This window comes from Microcebus murinus, chromosome 4 (assembly GCF_040939455.1).
Source record: "Microcebus murinus isolate Inina chromosome 4, M.murinus_Inina_mat1.0, whole genome shotgun sequence".
Taxonomy (NCBI): Eukaryota; Metazoa; Chordata; class Mammalia; order Primates; family Cheirogaleidae; genus Microcebus; species Microcebus murinus.
In genome coordinates, this window is record NC_134107.1 from 94,585,209 (window position 1) to 94,599,776 (window position 14,568).

Consider the following 14,568-nt stretch of genomic DNA (forward strand, 5'->3'; position numbering starts at 1 on the left):
CCCTAGTTGGTGTTTTCTTTGGAACTGATGGATAAGCCCACTGATCTTTAAATTGTTGCCTTTCTTGGTCACGTGTCCGTGCTGCATTTAGAGCCGGGAAAGCGGAGGAGGAGCAGTGGTAACACCAGTGTTCCTTCCGGACATCCGCCAGTGTCCTCTGAGGGCTCTTCTCATTCATCTTCCTGGTGTCCGACGCCTGAGGACACCCGTTGGTTCCTAATCCCCGGGCGGGTCTGCTTCCTCCGCGGCCGCCCTCCCAGGCTTCTCCTCGGCCTAATCCCCAAAGCCCGTGGCACCTCACCAAATCCCGGCTCCACCAACATCCCCGAGTAGGCAACCTGCCCCAGCCTGTCGGGGACACCTGGACAACTCCCGAGCACCTGCCGCCTCTTTGTCCACACGACAAGCTGGCTGCTCTCTGGGCGTTAGCTTTGGAGGTTGTATTTTGCAAGATCTGTGGCAAGGAGAAACTGCTAAATCTCGAATCTGCATCCTGAGGAGCCACTTCCCGTCAGCCGTTTTTGTTTTCTTTTTTTTTCCTCTGAAGCAAGGGTGAGGGTTGCATAGCTAACACTCGAGTAGCATTTACTAAACACCCAAGTATATCATTTCATTTAAGCCTCGTGACAACCCTATGGAGAAGATATCATTATTGTCCCCATTTTACAGATGAGACTGAGGAGTTAAGTAACTTGCCTAAGGTCTCCTACCTTGGAAGAGTGGAGACAGGACTTTAGCCTGGGCAGTCAGCTCCAACAGCCATTCTCTTAACCACTGTGCGTAGTGGATTAACGTAGAGGAGATGAGTGCAGGATGAAGAGTAATTATTCTTGATGGTTTCCAAGTATGGGATGAGAAAGAGCAGACTTATGTTGTAGGAAGTGGTGACATCAGGTAGAACTTCCTATTTCAAAGAATCAACAGCAGGACTAGCATGATCGTATGTATGGGATACTCAGGCACTAAATAGTGGCTCTCTTGGGGTTTGCATAAACCGTGTGTCCCTCTGTATGGAGGAGAGTTGGTGTCTGTAAATGAGGAGTTGGGACTGGGAAGAGGATTAAGGACTTCTGGAAAGTTATCAGAGAATTAATCAATTAATATTTGTGGAGTATTATGTTGAAGGTATAATGCTTCAATGAGAATTTACTGAGATTTTCTTCTGTGCAAGTACCTATGCCAGGCACTGAGGAAGATGGGCTGGGCCACATCCTTGGGTCCTTTCCAGGTTCAAGAGCCCATAGAGCCTCATAGTTTAGGCAGGGGTAGGGCAGACTTAATGGCCTCTACTTTTTCCTCTTGTTTCTGCCCTCGGTCTATGCCTTCTAAGGTCTGAGAGCCTTTGCTGCTGGGCTAGGACAGCCCCACAATCTCTAGAATCAATCAAGACTTAGTTCCAGACCTCCTTCCCACTTGGGTTTCAGAACAACATCCCTGATCTGCAGGTCAGTGAGGGTATCTTCCCCCAAATTCCCTTGAAGGGTTCATCTGAACCTTGTCTAGTTGGTTCCTAGGAGGGTTTAGTGTCAGTTCTTTTTGACCTCTCACCTGGATGTGAATTTATAGGAGAGTCACTCATTCACTTAGTTATTGATTCATTTATTCTCCAAACAGTTATTAATAGTCACATATGTGACAAATTCTGTGCAAGAGCCAAGGGATGTAGAGATCAAAGAGCTCTGTCTGTTCCTGCTCTCGAGGGCCGGCTGTCTAGTGGCAGAGACAGACAACTTCAGAACAGGTTGCACCACGTCTCCAGATCCATCCGGGCTTAGGGGGACAACCTAGAAAATCTGTCCCTTGATCAGGGACCCCACTGGTCCTGTATTTTTAGTATGGCTACATTTGCCATCCATCGCACCAATTAATTAATTAATTGCTTTTTATTTTATATTCTGGAAGTCTGGGTGTTTTGAAGGGAAAATGCAAATGCATGCAAATCAGCACATAAATTTATGCAAAGACAACATGGAAATGCGTCCCCAGATTTCTTGGGAAAAAAATCTGGAGGCCTCAGCCAGTCCCTCAGCAGGCTGCCTGTTCCCAGGCCTGTCCTGTCTTCCTTTTTGTTTGGGTTCTTAATCTGTGCTGGGCTCCCCGCCTGGCCACTCCGAGGTCAGTAATGCAGGTGGGCAGGCAGCAGCCTGGCCATCCATTATCCTGAAACCTCTCAGCTTCCTGAGCCACCAGAAAACTCCCTCATTCCCTGTAATCGGCTTTCATTTGAAACAATCAAGAGATTTCCTACCATTTTCCCTATGACCAGGTCTCGGAAAACACCCAGATGCTGAGTTTCAGGTTTGGAGCTTGACTTGACAAAGGGACTTAATGGACGAGGTTGGCAGTGTCTGCTTGTGGTTATTGAAAAATAAATCCAAACCATTTTATTGACCATCTTCTGTGTGCACAGCCATGGTTCCCCGGAGAGCTGGGAGACGACGGTGCGGGGTGGGGAAGGAAGGGTTGGGAGGACTGCAGGAACCGCGGCTCTGCAAGGTAAGGCTGCCCGGCAGGCGTCATCGTGATAAGCAGCCTGTCTCCTGCTCTGGACAGCAAACCTCATGGAAGCCACATGGTGGAAGGAGGGGCCGTGAGGGCAGAGGCTGACAGAGACAGCACGAGGTGGGGCTCAGCCTCTGTTGACTTGCAGAGTGTCATCAGGTAGTCTGTGGCTTTGCAGAGTCAGAGAGCAAGGGGAGCTGGACAAAGCTCAGGGCTCAGCCAGGGTGGAAAGGACAGCAGGAGGGCGTGCTGACCCGAGGGAGTAGCTGGCCCCCCCGTGGCCAGGAGAGCAAGGACACAGCACCGTGTCCAGGTCTGTGCTTAGACATACGCAAGCTCACGTGCCATCAACTGTCAAGTGTGGCCAGTCCCTCGTGAAACGTGGAAGCCGAAGGCTGCCTGAAGGATTCAATTTAGGCTGGCTGTGAAGAACTTCCGGAGGGTGGGCGTCGTGAGATACCAGAACAGGTGACTAAGAGAGGATGCTGCATCTCCTTCCCTTGGAGAGTCGTGGAAACAAATCGGAAACCCATTTGCTGTGTGGGAGAGGAGGCACAGCTCTGTCTGGAGGCAGGGGGATGGACTAGCTGGCTTCTGGGAGTCCACGGAGACTAAGGATAGATCTACCCAAGTGGATCTATGTACAGCATCAACTCGCCTGCTCACGTGTGGCCATGTCCAGAGACACAGAGTTGGGTCTTTCGTGCTCTCTTTCCCTCCCTCCCTCCAAAGACAGTCTCAGTAGATCAGTGGGTCAAGCCGTCCCCTCCAGTGTGGAAAGGAGCTCTGTTTCCTCTGGTCATTCGTGCCCTCTGCCTTCTCTCCGTGGATGCAGAGCTTCTCCGCGGCTCTGGGGGAGCTGCCCTCCAGGCCAGCAGCGCCGGGCAGCCTTGTTGCCATTCCGGCGGGACCCGGAGCTCAGCCCTCTGGAGGGGCACAGGGCAGCGTTCTGGCAAGCGAGCATGTCAGAGCGGCTCTGGCGTTTCCCTAGAACAATTCAAATTGCTTTTTTTACACCTCACTGCACTATGCCAACCCTGATTCACATTATTTGTGCACTCGCTAAGTGTACATTATCTGATCCGTCACCCTGTAAAACGCTGCAAGAGGAATCTGTGGCTCCTGTCTGCTGCTGACTGTGGGTCAGGCACAGGAGTCTCTGTACAAATATTTTTGCAAAATGGGACGGAAGGAATAAACCCAATGCCACTGACAACAATAGCCCACGATGGCTGTGGGCTGGGAGAGAAAGTCCGAGCCTCCAACTCAGACTCTCTTCGAAAAGACAGTTCAACCAGAAAGCTCCAGAACCTTTCCTTCCATGGCCTCCTTTCTGTGTCACATTATTTAACAGGAAGAGACAGGCAGGAGGGGGAAGAAGTCTTTGAACCCAGCTATGCAGATTCCCTCTGACTGATGCTAAGGGTCTGGAGAGAGCTGGGGGCGGGAGGGAGAGGGGGGAGGTATTGAGAACGAGCAGGAGGGACAATACTCTCTGTCTTGTGAATGTCTCAGCCTCTCTAGGGGTGAATAGGGCTCCCTGCTCTGCTCAGCACAAGGTACTCTGAAAATTGATCAAAGCCCCTGGAATCCTTCCATTCTGGGTCAGCTGGGAGCTTTGCTAACCGGCAGCTCCCCATACCAGGCCCCAGAAATAGCTTATCTGTAGGAAGCCCAAGTATTCTAAAGTTAGTAGAAAATTGATGGCTCTTGCTTCTGACCAGACATCACTCTGCCCTTCTGCTTATCTCTCCTGTAAATCTGGGTAAATGGGACACTTTTGTTCTTTGAGATCTCACTCTATTCCAAATGGTCACTGGAATTTTGGAATTCACCCCATTGAAGGATCAGGGTCTTGTTTCTAAATGGAAGCGGCTAGGATCTCCTGCGGGTTGGCTGAAAAGCCCTTATCCAAATTTGAAAGTGGATCCCTCTCTCTGCAGGGAGAGCTTCAGATTCATTTTCACAGTTAAGACAAATGACTTTCTCTGCAAGAGTCCAGGTTTCCTGCACTGTCTCAGCTCTGCGTTTAATTCACTGCATGTGTGTGGAGAACACGCAGGTGCCTGAGCCTATCCCAGGGCCCGTGGAATGGAGGAAGCAGAACAAGAAAAAGACCTGGTCCCTGCCCTGGGGTTGCTTATGATCTGGTCGGATTGACAAATAGCTATCTTTCCCAGCTGTTCCTGATTTGGCTCGAGCCCCGGGGCTCCTGAAGGGCATTTTGCAGCGGTGAAGCCCAGGGGTTGCCCAGCTGAGAACCACATTTCCTTTCTTTGGCAGGAGCCAGCAGCGTCCACATGGGAGCTCACATCTCAATGAAAGCAAGAAATCTGATGCTTCACTGACAACTCATTTTCTCAACCTTCATTCTGGGCGAAGGCGACTTCGCGTTCCAGCTGCCATATTGTAGCTGCAACCCCTGATGCACCATCAATTAAAAACAGCAATAATTATGCATGGGAAAAAAGCCACAGATAATAGGCTTCCATTAGATTAAGTAGTTATATGAATAAAAAAAATAAAACCTATACTTTGGCTAATTAAACCCACTCACCATCTGATTAAGATGTGTTGTGAGACCATGGAAAAGTACCAACCACTAACTGTAAGTAATCCGGCACAGATGGGAATTAATAGTATATTCCCTGGCTTAGAGATAATGGATCTCCATAGAGGTTGATCGGAATCGTTAATAAGCATGGACAGGATGGACAGTCCCAAACAGCTGGTGCCTGATGCTGGGGTTGGGGCAGGCCGTGCTCCCAATAAAAATGGCTTCTCAATTCCACTCCACCTGCTGAGAGGAGGGATAGATGTGCTGCCCTCCTGAGATGCCATCAGCGTTGAGGTTGTGCTGGAGCTCTAGACCTGCTGCCTGGGCTCCAGTGAGCTGAGGAGGAATTGCAACCCAAGCAAAGGGTGTGAAGTTAGGCCCCCGCCGCTCGGCTTTGCAGGGATCTCTGTGATTCGAGGGTAACTGGGAACCTCAGCCCCAGTGCTCCGGGAAGGCAGGGTATGCTCATTGCTGACAGTGGCACTCTCTTAGGGGCAAGACTTGGGCTACCATGGGAACCAGGCCTCTTGCAGGCCTGGGTGACATAGCCCATGGCCGCTGTTTTGGGGGCTGAGAATCCAGGGCAAACCTCAAATACTGTCTGGAGGAAGCAGCATGGGGAGTGAGGCAGGGACGCACGGGCCAGGAGCTGGCTGGCCAGAGCTCCCCCAGACAGAGTGTGTCCAATACCCATTTAGCAGCTACTCTCTGGCCTCCAGCCTCTGTCCTTTAGAGCAGCTGTGAGGAGAGCTCCCGGGCCCTGCCTTCTAATTACCACTAATTAGGTAAATGCTGAGATGCCTGGCTCTCCCTCCCCCCACGAAGGCAACAGAGAGATACACAGAGAGGTCAAAAAGCGCCTTTTCCAAATGGAGACAGCTCGGATGACACGGCCTGAATACCAAGCAGCCGCTGCCCAAGGGAAGGAGAGAGGGGCGAGGGCAGCGAGAGTGTGGCCAGCCTTTAGGGAGGCATCGGAGAGGAGAGGGAGGAAGCCGGACACAGGCGAGGGGCTGTGGTTTGAGCTCCCGCACTTTCCCAGCCTGGGCTGCCGGCTCCTCCCCTCGGAGCAGCAGAGCTGTCTGGTTGAGGGTCTGCTCCTTCCAGAGTCCTTGTCTCTGCACCCTTGAATTCCTGGGTCTTGCACGTCTATGGGTTTGGCTCTTCGCCGGCTAGTCTGGACTGGAGGGAGGGGCGAGGCCTGCTCAGGCTCTGGGTAGGGTCAAGGGCACCGTGGACACCATTGGAGAGCCCCGGGGCAGGAACACTAGCACAGGCACACCTCAGAGAGAGTGCAGGTGGATTCCACACCACGGACATAAAGCAAATACTGTGATAAAGTGAGCCACACAGCCACACACGTTTTTTTTATTTCCCAGTGGATATAAAAGTTATATTTACGCTATACTGCAGTGTAGTGTAATATGCATAGCATTATGTGTAAAAAATAGCATGATGTCTAAAAAAAATACACATCTTAATTAAAAAAACTTTATTGGTAAGAAACGCTGACACAGAGACATGCAGGGAGCACATGCTGTTGGAAAAATGGTGCCGATAGACTTGCTGGACTCAGGGTCGCCACAAACCCCAGCTTGTAAAAAACGCCATGTCACGCCTGTAATCCCAGCACTCTGGGAGGCTGAGGCAGGCAGATTGCTCAAGGTCAGGAGTTCGAAACCAGCCTGAGCAAGAGCAAGACCCCATCTCTACTATACATAGAAAGAAATTAATTGGCCAACTAATATATATAGAAAAAATTAGCCGGGCATGGTGGCGCATGCCTGTAGTCCCAGCTACTCGGGAGGCTGAGGCAGTAGGATTGCTTGAGCCCAGGAGTTTGAGGTTGCTGTGAGCTAGGCTGACGCCACGGCACTCACTCTAGCCTGGGCAACAAAGCGAGACTCTGTCTCAAAACAAAAAAACAAAACAAAACAAAAACGCCATGTCTGCGAAGCGCACTAAAGCAAGTGCAAGAGAAAGAGGTTTGCCTGTAGTCTTTTCCCTCTTTCCCTCAGGCTGTGTGTGGGAGCCAGTGCCTAGCCCTGAAACAGGCACAGAAGCTGATGGATTTTAGGTTTGAGGTAATAAATTGGCTTCGAAAGGTTTTTTTGGTTTGTTTGTCTTTATTTTTACTTTTAATCACTCCCTTATCTTCCCTGTAGTCTTGTAAAGCTGGAGGTGAAAAGGGAACGGGTGTCCCATTTTACAGATGGAAAAACTGAGGCCAAGAGTGGGGGCGTCTGGGTTCATTTTGAGTGGGGGTGTCTGGGTTCATTTTGACTTCAGAGTCAAGACAAAACCCAAAGTGTCTGAAGTTCTAGGCAATCTAACAAGTCATAATGTTCGGAAAAATACTGCTTTGGTTTTAAGTTACGAGAGGAAAACATGTTTGGTCTAAAAAAAAATGTTCTCTGATAGTATAGAAGAGTTTAAAATAAAAAGTCAAAGTTCCCAAGCCCACTCTTTTGTCTCCTAGGTCTCACTAGTCATCCTTTGAGAAATTTTCCATGTTTGCACAAGCACGCATGTTTATCTATATATATTTTCCTCAAATCAAAACAACTATTTATATAATGCTGTATTAAAACTTTATTTTTTCATTTGTCTATTATACTTTTATTATTCTTTACCATTTATAATTCTCACATTAACCCATCAAAGTAAGTGGGATGGGCATCATATCCCAGTTTTCAGGCACGGAAACAGACTCAGAGAGGTTAAGTCCTTTGCCTGCTGTTATGTAGCTGTTTACTGCTGGAGTCAGAACTCAAACGTGGTTTTCTGGGTTCCAGTCCAGGGCTCTTACCACAATAACACCACGGCAAACACAAATACGGGACTTCACAATGATGACAGGAAATGCTCGCATGGCACTGGCCGAGTGCCAGGGACTCCTCCCGTGCTCTGTACCTATTTCCTGCTTGAGTCCCCACTGCAACTCTATGAGATGAGCACTGTTATTATCTTCTTTAGTTCCCAGGCAAGGAAACCCGGGCACAGAGCGGTTCAATAACTTGCCCAGGGTCACGCTGCTGGGAGTGAGAAATGCTAGGGTTCAAATCCGAGTTTGCGTCCAGAGTCTTTGTTCTTCACTTCCATACCTCGCTGTCACTTACTCTGGTTCAGGTTCTCTAAAACACTATCCACATATGTTCACCTCCTTTGATCCTCATGCCAACCCCGTAACGAGTGCTAATAACAACACTGGACCACGGGGCAACTTCGCCAAGGTCCCAAGCTCAGAAATGGGGCATCTCCCAACAGCACTGGCAGACTTCCAGGCCACATGACCTACCTGGATACCGTACAAATCTAGCAGTGGCCCAAAAGGACCACCTAGGCAAATCTTACTTAACACTAACAATAACAACACTAGTAATAATGACACTAATGATGAGAACACTAATAGTAATACCAGCTATCACTGACTGAGCGCTTACACCCCAGGTGTGTGCTAAAGGCTTTACACACAACTCTTTATTTCACCTTTCTAACAAGCCTGTGATGAAAGGATTGTCATATAATACAGATGGAGACCTTAAGGCTCAGAGAGGTTAAATGTCATTCTCCAGGTCACACAGATTTTTTTTTCAGAAGCATTATTTATTATTTATTATGACCCTAAGATGTAAACAATGTAAAAGTCCATCAACAGAAGGGATAAATTGTAATATAATCATATAATGGAATTCTATATAGAATAAAAATAAACTTTTGCCGCATGCACTATTAGTGATTAGAAACATAATGATGAATGAAATAAGCCATATATAAAAGAATAAACAATATATAATCCAATTTATATAAAGGTTTATAGTATGTAAAAACTAATTTGTAATGTTAGAAGTCAGAACTGTGGTTAACTTTGAAGAGATAACAACTAATTTTTATTTCATATTTGCAATGAGAAATAGAGTTCACATCTCCTTTTTATTCCTCTGCTTTGTCCATGTTGAGAACATACCTCCTTTCTTTTATAGAACTTCTACTCACAGTGTTGCCCATGGACCACTGCCAGCTGGCCAACTGCTTATTACTGGTTCACAAAAAGATATCTTTAAATTGAAAATAAACAGGTTCAAATGTTTATAACAATTGACAGAAGAAGTTTTCATCTGCTGAATCTAATAAAAAATTTGGGCTTTTATTTCAATGATTTTTTGGTCAATTTATCTAGTAATATTTGATATGTGTGTATCTTATAGGCTAGCTGCTAGTCTAGCCAATATTAGATTAATATGTGGTACAATACCTTAAACCGTTGGATATTATTACACTTGCAAGCAACATATCATGTACAGGATTTACTATGACTTAAAAGTTTTTTACAAAAAAGTCCCATTACTTACTGAATTCCAATGGTTTTTACCTTGTGAGTTTTCTGATGGACAATGAAATTTGACTTATAACTGAAGAACTTCCCACATTCTTTACATTCATGTGGTTTCTCTCCTGTGTGAGTTTTCTGATGGTGAATAAGGTTTGATTTTCGACTAAAAGCCTTTCCACACTGAGGACATCCATTGGATTTCTCGCCTGTATGTATTCTGTGATGAACAGTGAGGATTGCCTTCTGGTGGAAGGACTTCCCACATTCATTACAAATATAGGGTTTTTCCCCTGTATGAATTCTCTGATGAAGAGTGATATAATTCTCTGTATGAATTCTCTGTCTTTTGGCAGAAGGACTTCCCACATTCATTACAAATATAGGGTTTTTCCTCTGTATGAATTCTCTGATGAAGAGTGATATAATTCTCTGTCTTTTGGCAGAAGGACTTCCCACATTCATTACAAAGATAGGGTTTCTCTCTTGTGTGAGTTCTCTGATGGACAGTGAGAGTTGTCTTCTCAATAAATGCTTTTCCACACTCATTACACTGATATGGTTTCTCTCCTGTGTGAGTTCTCTGCTGATGAATGAGGTACGACTTCTTTCTAAAGGCACTTCCACATTGAGTACATTCATAGGCTTTCTCTCCTATATGTGTTTTTTGATGTCTAGTGAGGGTTGCCTTCTGGTGGAAGGACTTCCCACAATCAATACAAATATACGGTTTCCCCTCTATATGTGTTTTTTTCATGAAGAGTGAGGGCTGTCTTCTGACAGAAGGCCTTTCCACATTGATTACAAACATACGGTTCTCACCTGTGTGGATTCGCTGATGTTCAATAAGGTATGACTTCCTTCTAACGCCATTCCCACAGTAAGGACATTGAAAGGCTTTCTCTTCTGTTTGAGATCTCTGATGCATGATACAAACAGACTTCCTACAGAGGAATTTCCCATATTCGTTGTAGGCAGAGGGCTTCTTTTCCATAAGACTGTGTGGATGTTGAGATTTGACTTTTCTATGAAGGCAATTCCATCTTTACTGTATTCAAAAGTTCTTTCTCCTCTATGAGCTCTAGTTTGTGTAGATAACATTCCTTTCATAAGGGAGGATTTTTCACATTCATTATGCTCAAATGATTGTTCTGGAGTTTCAACCTTCTGGTGTTGAATAAGTTCCTGTTTGCCACTGAGATCTTTTTCTGTTTGTTTATGGAGATTCACTATAGGATAAATTTTCTCATGCTTAGGATTGAGGAATGATTTCTCCCATCCATTACTCTCTCCAAACTTCTCTTTTAAGGGGCTTATATTTCTTATGACTAATTCTGAAATATTTTTCAAAATCTTTCCATCAGGTTTATATTCACACAGTGTTGTTTTTGAGATAATATGGTTCTTGCCTAGAGTAAGTCTTTTACCATAAATAATACTTTTCTCCTTAATTAGTTTTTTGTTGATGAAGACAACTGATCTAGAATGTCCATCCTGGTATTCTTTGAACTTCACTAAAACATCTTCAGCTTTTCCATCTTGGTGTCAGAAGTTTTGTGTAGACTACGTGATCCTCAAGCTTCATAAGTTGACGAAATTTGCAAGTATTTATAGAAAACATATGGTATGTCATATAATGAAAGGTCCAGCTAGGTAGCGCTGACTTGGAAAAATTCCCAGTGTCCATAGCTCTTCTCCTTGTTCCAACTTGTGGATCATATCAGGCTTAGACATATGAAACCCCACAGAGATGAAGTGGCAATAGTTTTCCAACATCACATCCCTATACAGGGCCTTCTGAGCAGGGTCCAGATGCTGCCGCTCATCCTGGGTGAAGTCCATGGTCACATCCTTGAATGACACTGATCCCTGTAAGGGCATACTCTAGTTCATCCTGAGACATGGCTTTGAGATTTGTAAGAGATAAACCTTCTCTTTTGAGCTTTTCTTTTGGAAAAAAGAAGAGCCCAGGCCCAGTTCGGACTCCCAGTTTGCTCCCTGGCCTCCCACATGGTTCTGCTTCCTTAGTCTGCTCTTTCAGGAGCGGATCTCCCAGACCCCTCCTCGGCCTCCTCAGAGCCCCCGAGACCAGTCACACAGCTTTTAAGTGGAAGAGCCAAGATTGGACCCAGGTCTATCTCATCCTGAAGGCTGACGCTGTTTCTACTCACCCACCCATTATCTTGTTTTCCAGACTGCTTGGGGCATCAGTATCTTCTTTCTTTTCCATTCTGAGGCTTGGGACCACTTCAGCTGCCTGCCTGAGAGGGAATGGTCAGTCTATGGCCATAGCCTCTTCTATTTCGGAAGCATAATGGTTTCTGCTGTCATGGATTCAATCTGCTCCCTGCTCTACTGTAAAAGCTCCTTCTACACTAATTGCATTTATAGGCTGGCTGGGCTGGAGATACGGCCAGGGTTTGAGCATCTCACTCTCCCTTTGAACTCCTACAGCATTTGGGATGCATCCCTTGACGCTTTGAGTCTGCCCTGTATTACAGTTAGTTGGGTCCTTGTCAACTGTCCTACAAGGCTGTAGAGACCACTGAAAACCCCAAAACACATAGTCCAGAGATTGCAAATAATAGCTGCTCAATCATTGAGCCCTCTAGTACCACGTTGACTTGAGATTTTAGAGTCACACTTTCCTGGCAGGAGCTCCACGTGTGAAACATTCTTCGCGATCAGCCAGCATTTGAGGTTCTGTCCCCAAACATCCTTCCTCGTATGGCTTGCACTGGGGAAGAGAGACTGACTCTGTGCACGCCCTCTCTCCCCGGTGCTGGTGCAGAGGAGGCGTGCCTGGTACCAACCAGCACCTCTCCATCCACTGCAGGGTTGCAGAGGATGAACATGAGGCGGTCCTGGTGAGAGTTTAAGGTTCAGGCCAAGGAAGCTGCTGTGGCTTCTGTTTTCCAGTGTTCTCAGGGGCCACAGTGCATGAGGCATACAAAGCAAGACAGCCCAGAAATGCAAAGCCTGCAAGTTGATGAACGGCTGTGCTTTGATGCAAGTCAAGGAACAAAACTATGTGCGTGTGTATAGAGCTCTCAAATGCTGTTGTGAGACAGAGGCCAGATGCAACTTTTCACTGGTTATACTGGAGAAGGAGAGGGCTGGTGTGGAGTTTAATCCCACTTGGGTGCTTATGGCCATGGGATGACTTGCGTCCTCATGCTCTGTGGTTGTGGGGGAGGAGCAGACTGCTGCACTACCATAGAGGGCTCTTAGGTAATACCTGAAGCCTCCCTATTGTGCTGTCCCCTCCAGAGAGCCTGGCTGGCTGTGCCAGTGCAACGGGGCACAACATTCTCTCTTGAGGTCTGCTTCCCCAACAGACAAGGGTCATGCCCTACTCATCTTCCCACTCCAGGTGCCTGGCGCTTAGGAGAGCCTCAGTGAATGCTGTTAGTGAATTGATGACTTAGGCCTGGATTCAAATCCATGTTCTGTTACTAACCAGTGTGACCTTGGCCAACTTAATTGACTTCTCTGAAGTTTAGCTGCTTTAGCTCTAAAGTCATAATAACAGTTCCTAAATCACAGGGTTGCCATGGGGAATTAATGAATATTACAAATATAATTATTAGTGATTTCTTTCTTCCTGGTCATTTTGTCAGAGGAAAAGGGAGGAACTGGCAGTATGGGGCAGATGTTGCTTGAATGACCCCTGTCCCTTTTCTCTACTGAGTTACCAAGTGCCTAGCACCTTTCTCTGTGATGCAGGTATAAGTTTCTGGAAAGGATGCCTCTAGACACTGGGCATGCTTTGCTCCAAATAGGTTTCCATTTAGTCCCACTGGTTCTTCTCCTGGTCTCAATCTCCCACCCTCAGAACTTCCTCTCTCCATGAAAATTAAGTGCACCCAAATAGCAAACAGTCCTTACCCATAGCTCTTCAGGTGACCTACACACTCCCTAAGGCCTCAGACACAGAGGTGAACATTTTGTTCACTTTTTAAAATTGCCACATAATGCATGGATCATAAAATTTACCATCGTAACCATTTTTAAGCATTCAGTTCAGTAGTGTAAGTACATTCACGTTTTTGTGCAACCATCACCCCCATCCATCTCCAGGACTCTCTTCATCTTGCAAAACTGAAACTCTGCACCCCTGTAATACTATCTTCCCATTTCTCTTCCCCACCACCACCCCGCTGCCCCTAGCAACCACTGTGCTACTTTCTGTCTCTGAATTTGACTACTTCATATAAGTGGAATTATGCAATATCTATTCTTCTGTGTTTGGCTTATTTCACTTAGAATAATGTCATCTGGTTTCATCCATGTTGTAACATGTGTCAGAATTTCTTTCTTTTAAAACTGAATAATATCCCATTGTGTGCATTTACCACATTTTGCGTATCTGTGCAGAAACACAGAGGCGAATTAAGCTCCATGTGGGCGTCTTCCCTTTCCACACGCAGGCAGCCGGTTACTCAGCACTCACGTGTCTGTGTGCCCTGTGAGCACGTGGAACATCTACAGGGTCCCAGGTGCTGGATATGCCTTGTAGATGCCGAGGGAAATAAACAGTGTCCCTGCTGTCCGGGTGCTCTCAGACCTAGTGGGGAGCCAGTATTTTATGGGGCTCCCTGGTGGGGAGCCCCAGGTAGGGCTGTGTGGAGGAAGGGTGGTTGATTCCTCTAGTGGGTGGGATAGGGTGTGTGTCAGGAAAAGCTTCACAGAGGAGGTGACATTTGAACTGCGTCCTGACACAGGTGTGTAGGTGTTTGGCGGGTCAATGGGCCTGGGAAGAGTATTCCAGGTGGGGAAGCAGCCCAGGTGTGGAGGAGCAGTGTGGGTGGAGGGGGAGACAGCAGGGTCCCCAGAGAGGCTGCAGGCAGTGCCAGTGATGGGGGTTGAGGGGACAAGGCACAGGGAGAGGTGACGCTCCAGGGACAGGTGGTGGCCAGATTAGCGTGGGGTCCTGTTCACCACGAAAAGGGGCTGCAGGCAGCGGTAAAGGAGCCAAGGAAAGCCTCACTGGGGAAGCCTCCAGGGAAAGAGGATTTTAAACCACGCTAGACAGTCTCCCGCATGGGGTGGCGTGCTATTTCAGCAGGGAGGGTGCTGGGCAAGATGGTTTTTGAGGTTATTATACCTCCTGAACTTAGTGATCCAACAATGGAGGATCTGCGGCTTGAGGAGAATTAGCTGGGTCCCTAATACAGGC

At 47.0% G+C, this 14,568-nt stretch overlaps 1 protein-coding gene and 1 pseudogene across 1 annotated transcript in view; both read right to left on the reverse strand.

The window, feature by feature from the left end:
* The window catches only part of CADM1 (cell adhesion molecule 1), a 721,502-nt gene that overhangs the window by 434,327 nt on the left and 272,607 nt on the right, over nucleotides 1-14,568 (reverse strand). The window lies entirely within an intron of this gene.
* On the reverse strand, nucleotides 9,408-11,270 carry LOC105862033 (zinc finger protein 382-like; annotated as a pseudogene).